The sequence below is a fragment of the Lactuca sativa genome, chromosome 7, assembly GCF_002870075.4.
Source record: "Lactuca sativa cultivar Salinas chromosome 7, Lsat_Salinas_v11, whole genome shotgun sequence".
NCBI lineage: Eukaryota > Viridiplantae > Streptophyta > Magnoliopsida > Asterales > Asteraceae > Lactuca > Lactuca sativa.
Genome location: NC_056629.2, coordinates 8013342 through 8026646, shown reverse-complemented (window position 1 = coordinate 8026646; position 13305 = coordinate 8013342). Strand labels below are relative to the sequence as shown.

Sequence of the window (13305 nt, the reverse complement as noted above, 5' to 3'; positions counted from 1 at the left end):
TGTGCCTTCAAAGATCCAAATCAATCATGTAAACACAAGTTATATAATTAAAATTATATAGCAACACAAAATATATAAAAATTTATATACGTATGGATATACAAGTACGAGACAAATGTCATAATGAATTGTGGATATACGAGTATGAGACATGTCATAATCAATTGCTTTTCAAGTAGGATTCGAACCTCCGCTCGACTAGTCAGTTACCAGCCGACCGCTCTACCACTGAGCTTAAACTTTTATAAATATATATATTAGGTATATATCAATTTTTAATTTAAGAGTCCAATGTTTAACAAATTGATAATTTTATATTTCCTTACGTATTAGTTTAATTTTGTATATACATATATCGCATGAATAAAACCAATAAAATTTCTCAACAATACATACATCAATACATACCCAAATTCAATCATATACATTTTCTAAATAAATTGTACCTTTACAAACTTTTCCCACACCCTTTCTCAAAAACATATCTAATGACATTGCTTTTAGTTTTTTTTAACCAAAATACTTTCAACACTCACAAAGCTTTCCAAAATCTGATGATAGATTCAAAAAAAATAAATAAATAATAAATACCCTGCACATGACAATTTAACGTGCACAATTTCTTCAACCCAAGTCCACACTCAAACTCAACTTAAAATCAAATCAAACTAAGTCCAAGGATCAGATTTTTTTATACAATCACAAGTTTAAATGTGAAATAAAAGCTTTCACTGCCTTCAATCATCCCCATCGATTTTTGTCAAACAAGCAAACCCAAAAACCCATCTCAATCCTCCTTCTTTCCTGTCAAGAACCAAAACCAAACACTCCAATGATTTCTATCAAAACAAACTAAAATCAATGTCGATGCCTCTTCAAGGTAAGATCGAGATGATTCTGCTAATCAGTTAGATTCTATATGGTTAATTGGAAACATATTTTTCTCAAATTCTATGCATCTGTTTAGATCGATGTGTTTCTCTCTTCTGGAAAATACATTTTTTTTGTTAGCATCTGATTTATCCTCTCTTTGGGATTAAAATCAAGATGATTCAAGGAGATATAACTAATGCATATAGCTAATTATAGGATGGCTTACCAACGCATTGCATTTCATTGGATTGCTTTAGGGTCAAATGGTCCTGTCTTCACTGCTACCGCTGTTTGCAGTGTCCTGAACTCACACCGCGCAGCCGGAAGAGACGAGGAAGACTTCGCTGCTTCTTCACGCTCTCCATCTCTTCGGACCCCATCGACCCTCGCTGATGCCCTACCGCATCCCGTTCTTCCCTTCGGCCCGTCGAACCCAGGAGACCACATCGGTTTGCGAAGCCGAACGACGAACGATCGCTGCTTCTCCCTCCCTCCACTTCGGCCTCGTCGACCACCGACGATGCTCCCCTTGACGAAATTGCCACCACCGGACCAAGAGCCACCACCGGACCAAGAACCACCAACGTCACTTTCTTATTTCTTCAAATCACATGAAAACCGAATTAGCATCTCTGATTTACCCACAGCCGATGCCCATCGGGGCTGCTTCGTTGCTATCCCTTCTTCTTACTCGTTCCCGATCGATTGAAGGGAAGAAGGCGACTCTATCGATTCTTGGAGCCCTTTTGATCGACTGAAGAGTGAAAACGGGACTTGACCTAAAAACGTATCTGTGATTTTGACTAAGTCAAAGGTCAAAGCAAAATCAAACTTTCATTTAAATTAAACAAAACTAACCCTCACTTGACAAAACTTTATCGAATCAGTCCCAATCCATAAACAACGATTCAATTTATTCAAAATCAACCCCTCATTTGGTATTTTTTTTTACCAAAACAGTCCTAACCAATCTAATTAAATTACAAAAAAGCCCATATTCATTAGCAAAGTTACAAATCAGTCCCCGATAGTTCAAATTTGCTATAATACGGTCCCAAAGGTGTTTCAATGTTCAAGAAACGTAACATTTGCGGTTTCTCACGACAAACATTTCAAAGAAATCGAATTCGAACAAATAGAACTCACGCTTCAAGGGTGAGTGCTTACGACCCATTTTTAATATTTTAATTATGCGAAAATACAATAATTCTAGTTTATAAAAATATTATTATTTAACAATTTACTATATTGTTATGAATAAAGTAGTATACATTTTTCGTATACGTATTAGGGTAGGGTTATTTTATCGTGATTTCACACAACAAATACTACACGATACAAAATTATATCATTTCTATGTGACATTTCGTATTATAACAAGCAAGTTATGAAACCATGTAGTATTTCAAGGATTCAAGCTATTATTATGCATGTTCATATATATGTTTAAGTACACAACGTTTATACATATACATATGTTCATTAATTTGAAACATTCACTTTTATAAAAACGAGCACATTACACTTTTACGCACATGTCAAACATACTCGACTTTTATAAACCTTATATAACCATATTCATTATGCCTAGAACTTACCTACAAGTAAGTTAGGGGTGAAAGTTATTCACAAACTTTTTAGTAAAGAGCTTTTTAGTGAGACGTTACATTATTCATTAGCCGAGTTTAAACACTTAGCACACCCATATTACTGTAACTGTTAATCTTCGGAGCGAGATACATATGTATAGATCTATATGGGGTTGACATCCCTATCTGCAGTTATTAGCTACAACCCTTGACCGATCAATCGAAGCGGGTGAGAAGTGTCTACAATTTTTACTACAACATCCAATGAAGCGTTGTAGGGGTACACTGAAGTCATATTGCTCGGTTATAGGACTCACTGTAAACATTAACTAGAATATCTCTGTCTCTCACTACAACCATGGGCTTGGTTGATTTCAAAACTATTTTGAGTATGTAATTACTTATGTAACAATACAATTTGGTTTTCAAAGATATTCAAAGATTCTTTACAAACACGGTTTTTAAGTGTGGATTTATTTATACAAATATACATTCTGGCTTTTAAAGACTCATTGCAAACACTGTTTAAGGCAATTCATGTATTATTATTTTATGTGAAAAAGTTGTATTAAAACATCTAGATAGAACATGAATGCTATATTGTTTATTGTTGTACTTGTGTTATATATTCAGTTTACGTGTGATCCGTGAACTTAGTCGCACAGCCCAACGTGTTACACTGCCTCGGCCGGGGGTGTGACATTAAGACCTTAGAATGAGGTTTTGACAGTTGCAACGTAACTTGGGCGTACCTAACGGTATGTTGCACGTACGCGTCTGAGGTCCCGGCTAGGCGAGGGTCATGAGTACGCCGGACGTACTGATTGGTACGCTGATCGTACTCTCCAGAGTGGACTTTGGGCTTTATTTCAGGCCATTTTGTGGGACTTAGGAACTTTTGGCCCTTGTTGGGCCTTAAGCTATTATGTGATAGGCCTTTAGGCTTGGGCCCATTTTGGACACAGATTATCTTTTGAGCTTCTTGGCTAGTAGCATTTTGGCCTTGATGGGTTAGGCCCGATAAGGCATGGAATAAGTAACTTTTTCCCTTAAGGTCAGGATTAAGGGTTTGGACTCACAAGTTGGATTATTGACGTAATTTTTTATTAGGGTTTCTTTACTTGTGATTTAGTATGGATTTTCCAATTCAGCAGCCCAATCATTTGTTTGACTGTCAGCAGATTGAGGTGAGTTTGCTCACTATATTGTAGGTCACTAGGATATGTTATGTGTTTGTAGTCTTTGTGACTCCGGCTATATGTGTTATATGCTTGTGTACCTATTTTCTATATGTATGTGGGGTGAAATAGACCCGGTACTACTTTGTGTTGACATATGAGTTGAAATAGGCTTGGGGGTAAAATAGACCCGGGGTGTGAAATAGACCCGGTATGACTTGGGTCGAAGCTTGAGTTGAAATAGATTGGGGGGTTAAATAGACCCATGGCTAAAATAGACCCGACACAGCCTGGAGCTGGCAGATATGTATTGTATGCGGTATTTTGGGGAACTCACTAAGCTTCGTGTAGCGCTCGCTCTAGGTATTATTCATTTTTGGTCCCTTATATATTAGGTTATTGCTTTATGGCCTTGTTTTGCAAGTTTGAAGGGGGAGGAAGGACCCTTTCTGCCAAGTTCAAACTTCTGAAGGCGGAGATCGAACGTGGGGCGTTCCCTTGGGGAACGTAGGGCGTTTACGTATGGAGATCAAACCCTAAATTTGAGGGTTTGATATGTATTTAAACACCTTAAGTCCCAGGTGGTGGCCTCATTTCCAAACTTTATCGCTCCCAAAACCCTAATCTCGAAACCCTAGAGCCTCCACGAGTGTTGTGAGATCAATGTGTGTTTTTTGGTGTGTGTTTGATGCTCATTCAAGGAAGAGAAGCTTGGTGGAAGGTGGTGGTTGAAGTAGGAGCTTATAGATCTTGGTTCTCTGCTCCATTTCTAGCCCATTTGCGATATAAAGCTCTAACCTTGCTCATTATAAGCTTAGATCTAAGTCTTAATGGATTTTAGTCCCTTTTTGGTCCCATAGTTGAGGTCGAGTAGTTTGTGATCATTCCAGAAGCTTTGAGTCGCTCCTCTTGGTGTTTATAAGGTTCTAGATTCATGAAGCTTGCATCTTTATAGTTGTATAAGCCCCATGCATGAGATTTACCCATTTTTACGGAAGCTTAATGCTATATCTTGAAGTTGGGACCTTTTGGGTCATGCAAAGTCACCAAGTCAGTGACTTTATGGTCCTAGATGTTCTTTAGGACTTGGAAGGAGTCCATGGCAATTCATGTATGCCTTTATAGGACTGTATTTTGGGCCTAATGGGCTTGGGCCATTGGTGCGCCTAGTTAGTTGGGCCATTTGTGGGCCTAGTGTTTGAATCTAGCCATAGTTATTAACCGAGTTTAGCTTTTGGGTTTGGTTCAATGTTAGGAGCTGACTCGCAGTAGCCGCAACATTCGTAGGATTTGGCTATCTTTAAGGTGAGTTTTCTCATCATACCTATGGGTCGAAGGGACCAATGCCGACCCATTATTTGATATACAGTAATTAGTTGATATGCAAATGTATGCTTTGTGGTATGGATTGTTTTATTTGAAGACCATAGGGGTGCCCACGACACTTGGATATCAGACCACTGATGGGGGGGGGGGGGTGGAGCCCATGACATTCCAGGTAAAGACCATGGGGGCCCATGTCACTTGATATTCAGACCATGAGGGGAGCCCATGGCATTACAAGTAAATACCATGGAGGGAGTCCATGGAAATTTGTGTATGCCTTTCTATTTCATGGTTTTTAGGTGACTGTATGTGTTGTGTATTTTGGTTTTTAGGTAACTGTATGTGTATTTTGGGAAACTCACTAGGAGTTTGCTTACAGTTTGTTGGGTGTTTTAGGTACTTCTGGCTCTAAGGACAAGGGCCCGACTTGATGGCACATCGTGCACTCTCCAGTATTTCGTACTTGTTGTTTTGGATACTCTGATCTTTTAAACAATGAATTATGAAAAGGAATTTGTGGGAAACAAATATGGATATTATTTCTAGTTTATAAATTACAAATTTTACCTAAGTTTTTGGGTTGTTACAAATTGGTATCAGAGCCTTGGTTTGAGGGATTCGGGCACACTGTTGGTTGTGTCAGGACTTAAGCTGAGGAAACGGTAAACTGTTTTTCAAAAAGAAACCAAAAGTTAAATTTTTTCCTGAAAACGATTTTTGTAAGAAAAAGGGGAGAGTAAAATGCGCGTAATCGGCCGAGCTCAGGTAAATGGTTCCAATGTACTAGCCATGCTATAGTTATATTTGGAAAATTATGTTGAATTGATTAGTTGCTATGTGTATGCTTTCAAATTTGTATATGTCTAGGGTTGAATAGCCCTAGAATGATGAATTCTGCCTTATTCATGTTCGTTGTTTGGTTGTGGTTTAGGGTAGAAGCTTATTTGAATGTCTATGTGATTCTCTTTGTGTATTACTTGCATGTGTAGGGCAACCTGCTATGATTGGCTTAAGTTTATGGTTCAGTAGGGATTGAGAAATCCTAGAATAGTGTCGGATTTGAATTAATGTTATGTTTTGTAGGTCATGATTTGTGGTTGGGTGAATTAGAGGTATACTGTTTGGCCTTGGGGAAGTTACAGGTAGGTGTGGAATGTAGTATTGTGCCCGTACTACTGAAAGCACATGTAACACCCGATCCATGGTACGTATTTAATTCAAGTATTTTTCATGTTTTGCCCTGGGTATCGGCAAGGTGGAGTCCTAACTCGTCGAGTAGACTCGACTTTGGACCTGGAGGTTTAGTGACCTACTCGACGAGTCAGGGGACCGACTTGATGAGTAGGAGCTATCTGGAGGAAACCCTAATGTTAGGGTTTGCAGCCTATTTAAACATCTTATTCTGCCTCAACCCAGCCCCCATCGTCCCTCCCAACCCAAAGAAACCCTAACTCGAAACTCTAAGCCCCCTTTTAGTGTTCTTGAGCTTTTTGGTGAATTTTATGTGCATCTGAAGTTGGATGAGAAGAAGAAAGCTTGGGAGTTCAAGTGGAAGCTAATAGATCAAGAGGTTTTGCTTCATTCTCAGTTCATTCAAGGTAAAAAGCTTGAACCTTGACCATCTATCTCCTAGATCTTGTTTTGGGGCTATTTTCTACCTTTTCTAAGCTTTTGAGAGGCTATACTCGGATTTGTATGTATATTTGGAGTTTCACTTCAAATCTGGAACCATTGAGGGTTCCTATGGCATAAAGGTGCCAACTTTATGGCCTTAGGAGACCCATGCAACATATAAACCCCTTTTTATGGCTTTTTGAGACAAAGGCCCCATGCATGGACATCAAGTTTGTAGCTTTACGTGTAAAATGGACCCTATGTAACGCCCGTGTTTCTGGGCTTGCCATTTTTTAGCAATGTAATAGTCTAGGTTAACCTTTGTAACCCATTTGAAATAATAAGAATATATTATTTGCGAATTATGTGTTTTATACTTATATGCTTAATTATGTGATTTGATTGAATCAAGAATAAAAATAAGCGTAAAAATGAAATTTTATATAAACCCGATATCGATGCACGAAGATGTAGTGGTTGAGACGAGGTTTCCAAAAATATAAAGAATGCTGAAATCCGAATTATAACGAAGAAGTTATGACCTATCGAAGTTTCGCGACAAAACCGGTGCGGCACAACGTGACGTAAATAGTGAATTTACGAAGGAGCGATATTTAGCCTTAGTGATCAACATGAAAGATGTAGATAGTGTTGAACCAAGAGCGTGCATAAAAAGATCGTCCAAATCTAACTTCGTATAAGGAAGTTATGATTTTTTGAAGTTTCGACTTAGCAATATGCAGCCCGAATACGCGATTCGAGATCGAGTGATTGTTGGTCGAAATAATCTAAACGAGAATCAAAGATCTCGTTGATAGTAGTGCATTGGTGAAAAGACAGACGAAAACGGACGTCAGATGAAGAAGTTATGATTTTATAATGAAGTTTTCCTGTCCCGGCCTACTAAAAATAAATAATAAAAATAAAGTCAAAATTAGCCGACGTAGTCTAAATGAAAGTTGTAGATTATGGTCTGACCTATGCATGGATATAAAGAACGTCGAAAACGGAGCTCTTATACGAAAGTTACGCAATTTAAAAGTTTGACGAGTCAAATTACGCCGAGCGTAATTTGAGTACGCCCAGCGCACTCGAATGAGTGCAACTTGCCTGACCAATACTCGAGTGCCACTAAGTGACGCATGCAGTGACGTCAAAGTACGCCCAACGTAATCCCAGACCCAACACCCTATAAATAGAAACCGAGATCAGCCATTTTCCTTGCCATTTTTTCTTTCTTTCTCTCTAGTTTTTGCCTTGGTTTGCATGCCAATTATATCCCGAAGCCCCGGTATCATTCCCAAGTCCCGAAGCAAATTCCAAAGTCCTGAAGATCCCGAGAAGTGAGATTCCCGAGCCGAAGCTCTGTCCGTGAGGAGCCCAATTTTTGTAAAGATCTTCCAGATCTACCAAAGAATACTACTTCTACGAGTCGTAGTGCTGTCCGATCATATTCTGATCAAGTGAGTGTGTAGTTAGTTTCTTCTAACGCATAATTATGAAGTATTTAATACGAAATATATGTTGTGTGTATATTTTGTTGTTACATGTGTGAATGTATATTCACTTTCTTCTATCTCATAGATATGATTTATTCTCTATGAAATACGTGTTATGTGTATGTGTCTCCTCTGTTGTTTGGAATATGTATTGAATGAGAATGTTATACAGGTTTTAAACTATGTATAAAAATATATATTTTTTTATCTACTAATATGTTGGGTAGAACGTGGGTAGATAGTTGATGTGTGATAAACAGATGAGAGGCCTCGATGCTGTTGTTGTTGATCTAGTTATTCAGCAGAGTATGGATAACGACCACCGACTCTTTCTAGATAGTCCTATGGAACGCTAGCAGACTCATAACCTGTAGGTGTTGTGAACGATGTGTTCAGCGGTGTACTCTATCCCCCACATGGTTGCCTTTAGGACACTTATTGTTGAGGAAGCCCCTCTGCAGTAATGTCCGTCCCGATGAAACTCCTAGATTAGGTCCCTTGAGATAGATGTTGTTTTAGGGACGTAAAGTGAGGATAACGGGAATGGGTAATCGGGTTATTGTTTGTTGGTAAAAGTAAATATAATTATTTATTGCCGGTTGAAAACCCTATATGCTCACCAGGCTCCCAAGCCTGACCCACTCAGTTTATTTGTATTACAGGAAGTGGTGCAAGGGCATAAGATGGATGAATCATCAAGTTGTTTTTTTTACAAGTCTGTATACGAATATATTTGTTGAATGACTCGTAATGTTATCGTTTATGCTTTATGGTCTATATCGGAACATGACATCTCGATTTTTGATTATGAAATGAAATTATATTTCTTTATGAAATGTTTTGATAAAAATCTATTTTATCATGTTTTGTTTTTGGGAACAAATTCCGCAACTCTTTTAAATCAAAAGAATTTACTCTGAAAATGTTTAAAAAGCATAAATGAAATCGGTCTTTTCTGGCCGAGATTTTGGGGATGTCGCGCCCTAGGAGGCCAGATCTATGATTTTGATGCATTAAGTCCCATTATAATCGACTGAATATTTTTGGACAAAGAGAGACTCGACGAGTCACATGGGTGACTCAGAGAGTTAGATCAGATTTTCCCCAAATGCCTTCTAGAAATGGTTTTTGGTTGGGTGGAAGGAACACTTAGCCTGTTAGGAGTTTGTTATGGACTTGAAGATCGAAGGACTCGATGAGTTCCAGGAGGTACTCGACAAGTTCAAGGCAATGTCCCTACCACATGAAGACAGACTCGACGAGTTCAAAGATGAACTCGACGTTTCATAGACTTAACAGCTTCATGTGGATGAAGATGAACTCGACGAGTTCAAGGATGAACTTGGCGAGTCGGTTGAAGATAGTCCGATGTGTTGTTGAAGGCGAACTCGTCGAGCTCTTTTTAGACTCAACGAGTAGGGACGGGATTACGACATTTTTTGGTCATGGGGACTCTGCGAGTTCATGGACCAACTTGCCGAGTCGAGTCAACCAGATGTTGACTTTGACCAAGGTTTTGACCTTGACTTTGACTGGGATTTGAGTCACCCTTGTAAGGGTTATGAGTATGAATTGATAACTTACAACAGTTATCGTATAGGGATTGAGGAGTCAAGAAGAATTGGTTTTCGTACCGAGGACAGTGCAGACACTACACGACATTGAGGTGAGTTACCTTCGAGTAGAAGTGGGTCTGACGCTCCAAGGCTGAACCACAAGTAGTTAATTACAGTAGAGATGATTGTCTATGTGATAATTGTCTCGTTGCTTGGTGGGATGTCAAGTCCACCAAGCAAAGTACACCCTTTGATTGCTAAATAAACGTAATATAATGGTAAAAAGGGGTATCGATCCTCGGGGAAATGGTTGTATTCAATCACCAATGCAATTCAATAGAACTAGTGAAACTAAACTAATTAACTACAATTAAACTAAAAGGGGGGGGGGGGGGGGGTTGATTAATTGAAAACTAAAATACTTGAATAACTAAAAACCTTGCAATTAAGCAAGTTGATGAGATGCTCAAAGGTTGAGAATAATTGGTTAACTAAGGCAATTCAACACAATGAACATTTGTGTGTTTATCATTAGGATCTAATACAAATCTTATCCTTCATCCCAAATTGGTTATAGCAATCATGAAGCATGATATGCCAAGATTCCTCATAGGTAGTATGGAGGTTGGGGAAGCCCACAACACACCTTCTTAATTAAGATCAAGGGTCAATTGAAGCAATTAATCCCAAGAAATCAATTAGCCTTGAGAATGAAGGAATCCCCAATTCCTAGAGGATGTCAAATGCTTACACATCCATAAAGGAGCTATGATTCATAAGCTAGAGATGATTTCTACCATCATAAAGCCTTTGTTCTAGATAAATTCAATGATCCAATGCAAAATCAATGAAACAAATCAACCATTGCTCAATCAAATACTAAGCTCATGATCAAAGCATCAAATAAGCATAAGAATTGTAAACTAGAATCATAAACATGGAATAAATTGATAATCAACATAAATCCTTCAAAACCCACAAACATTCATTGGTTTTCAGCCAAAGTCAACCAAATAAGAGTATTAGCCACTCATGGCAACAAAGTAACAAGAACAATAATTAATTTGCATCAAGAATCTACCTAAGACTTGAAAAGATGAAAGAAATTGTGTATTTTGCTCTCCAAATCGTCACTTGCAGGTCTCCAATTGTGGAAAATTCGTGAATGAGCCTCTAGATCTGATCCCCAAAGGTTATGGTGTGCCAAATGACCAAAATGCCCAAACTGGGCAGTTGCGCGGGTACCCGCACGACGAAAATTCCACCCGCGCAAATGTTGCTGTAATGCTATTGGTCCTTCATTCCACCACTCCGCCCTTCCACTACCAAAGATTCCTTTGGTCCCCCCCCCCCCCCCCCCCCTTGTCCATGTAATTTGAATCCACCAATCATCATTTAGCCACCAAATGGATGCTCCAAGCCCAAAATTAGAAATTTATGATCCATCTTCACAAGCCCAAATAATCCAAGCTAATAACTTTCAAAGCCCAATTCTTCTTCTTTGATTCCGCCAAGCCCAATAATGCCTCGGGAGCCCACTAAGCCCGTCTCCAATCAACCCGCAACCACAACAAGCTACAAAACCCTGCAAAATTCTTCATGCAACATAAAGAGCACCCGGTACGATCCATACTAAAGAAAAATAAATGAAATACATTGCATTAATGATAAAAAGATCTAAAAATCTATAATAAACTAATAAAAATAAGGAAATAAAATAAGCTATCAAATCACCCCAAGCTTAAACCTAACTTGTCCTCAAGTTAGAACAAGACTAAAAATGAGCTTGGGATGAACTATCTAAAAAGGAAAAAGAAAGATACCATAGAACTTGGTCAACATCAGTCAACATGGTCAGAATTAGTCCTTCAATGGACCCTACGCATCTTCGAAATGTTCCCCGCTTTAGAGCCATAAACCACATTCTTAACCACTTGATGGGCGAATAGATCACGGCTGGATGCGGTCGTGGTGTCCAAGACAAAGGAAACAGAAATACGCCCAGTGGGGGCACTTTAAGTCACCAATGTAGACCATAGTGCACGAAGGAAAGGCGCCTCTTCACACACTATGATTCCTACATTTGTCAGGCTAAAGTGTATAATACGAAATAGGGTTTTGCAGTACGGCATCCGGGCAAACATCCGGTTTCAGAGGCTTCTCCCTTGTACTATCCTTTACAGTCTACCGTCTCATCGTCGGGGCCTTTTCTCACCAAAAATAAAAAATGAAATAAAATAATAAAAATTCTACTTAACCTAAATCTAAACCTAACAACCTACATCTTCAATCTTGAACTTCTGTTATTGGGTCTTCAATCGCATTTGCTGCTTGACATTTAGATTTTTTTTAGAATGAATATATATCATAACATAAGTCTTGAACTTGGAACCTTGTTCTTCTTTTTGTGTTGCTCTTTTTCTTCATTTTTCTTCTTTGTTTTTGTTGCTTTTCTTGAATCATCTTTTATAGGCTCTTATTGTCTTCACTTTTTCAAATTTCTTCATTTTTTTGTGTTTTCTTCTTGGCTTTCTTCTTGGAAGGTCTAAGGAATTTCACCATGTAACATAGGACTCTAATAGTGAAAATTGAGTGATAGATAGAGGCTAACACGAACACCTAATGATCATTGACAATGTGCCAAGATCAACTAAAAAGGGTGGGGAATGACTCAAAAATGGGTGTTACCGAAAAGACTTAGTCGCAAAAGGTGTGAATTGGGGGAATCACTTCAAAGTTCATCAAGCACCTCACTGCAAGGTGTGATAAACAAAATCTATCTATCTATGTACTCTAGACACCTAGAAAAATAACCTATCTTAAAAAGGTGGTGAGAATCTAACTAAGTAAGGCTCGGAAGAGACTCGGGAGTACTAAGGGGTACTCTCTCCAAAACCAAGATGCGAGTCTTCAATATCTTCAATGTCTTCAAAATACCTCACCGGGCTAGTCTTTGCTCGCACACATTGGCATGACCAACCACATCCCTCTGCACCTAGACCCAATCAAGCTACCTGCATCTGACCCCCACACAAGCGGTCTCAAAGTGGTCTGTGAGGCTCAAAACATGTCCCATTCATCAAATACAAGGAATTCCATATCAAGACCCGGGACCAATCTATGATTCAATACTTATGACTCGGTGCTCTGGTACCTGTAGGGATGAGAAGACAAGAGAGAACAAAAATGCATGAACTTAAACTAGAATGCATCTAAAAAGTATGAAAATTAGAAAATAAAGAAACAAAATATGCAATATTTTTTAATTTTTATGCAATTTTTATGAATGACCTAAATGACTTACTCTAAATGCAACTATACACAACCTAAATGCAATAAAAATAAAATATAATAATACCTCACCCCAAGCTTAAAATTAAGCATTGTCCTCAATGCTTAGGATGAGAGTAAGGAAGGATCATTCCGGGATCAAGGTGGAGGAAGCCCTCGAGGGGGATAACCGCCTTCGGGCCGAAAATGATACCAAAGGTCCTCCAAGTAAGTGTTGGTGTGTTCTTGTTGTTCCTCTATGCGGTGGATGGCTGCGGTGTTCCTATTGCCCTGGAGGCGCAAGGAAGCAAGCTAGATGTAAATATCGAGAGGAAACTCGTGTGCGGGGTCGGGCTCATTGTGTTGCTGGTATGAGTGGTAATCATGTTGTGGCTGGAAG

At 38.8% G+C, this 13305-nt stretch overlaps 1 long non-coding RNA gene across 1 annotated transcript; it reads right to left on the bottom strand.

The window, feature by feature from the left end:
- Window positions 1-393: 393 nt before the first annotated feature.
- Window positions 394-1634, bottom strand: LOC111908209 (uncharacterized). The gene is made up of 2 exons (XR_002855794.3): window positions 1100-1634; window positions 394-804 (listed from the first exon to the last, which is right to left on the bottom strand). It is a non-coding gene; the product is annotated as an uncharacterized LOC111908209 (long non-coding RNA).
- Between the last annotated feature and the right edge of the window lie 11671 nt (window positions 1635-13305).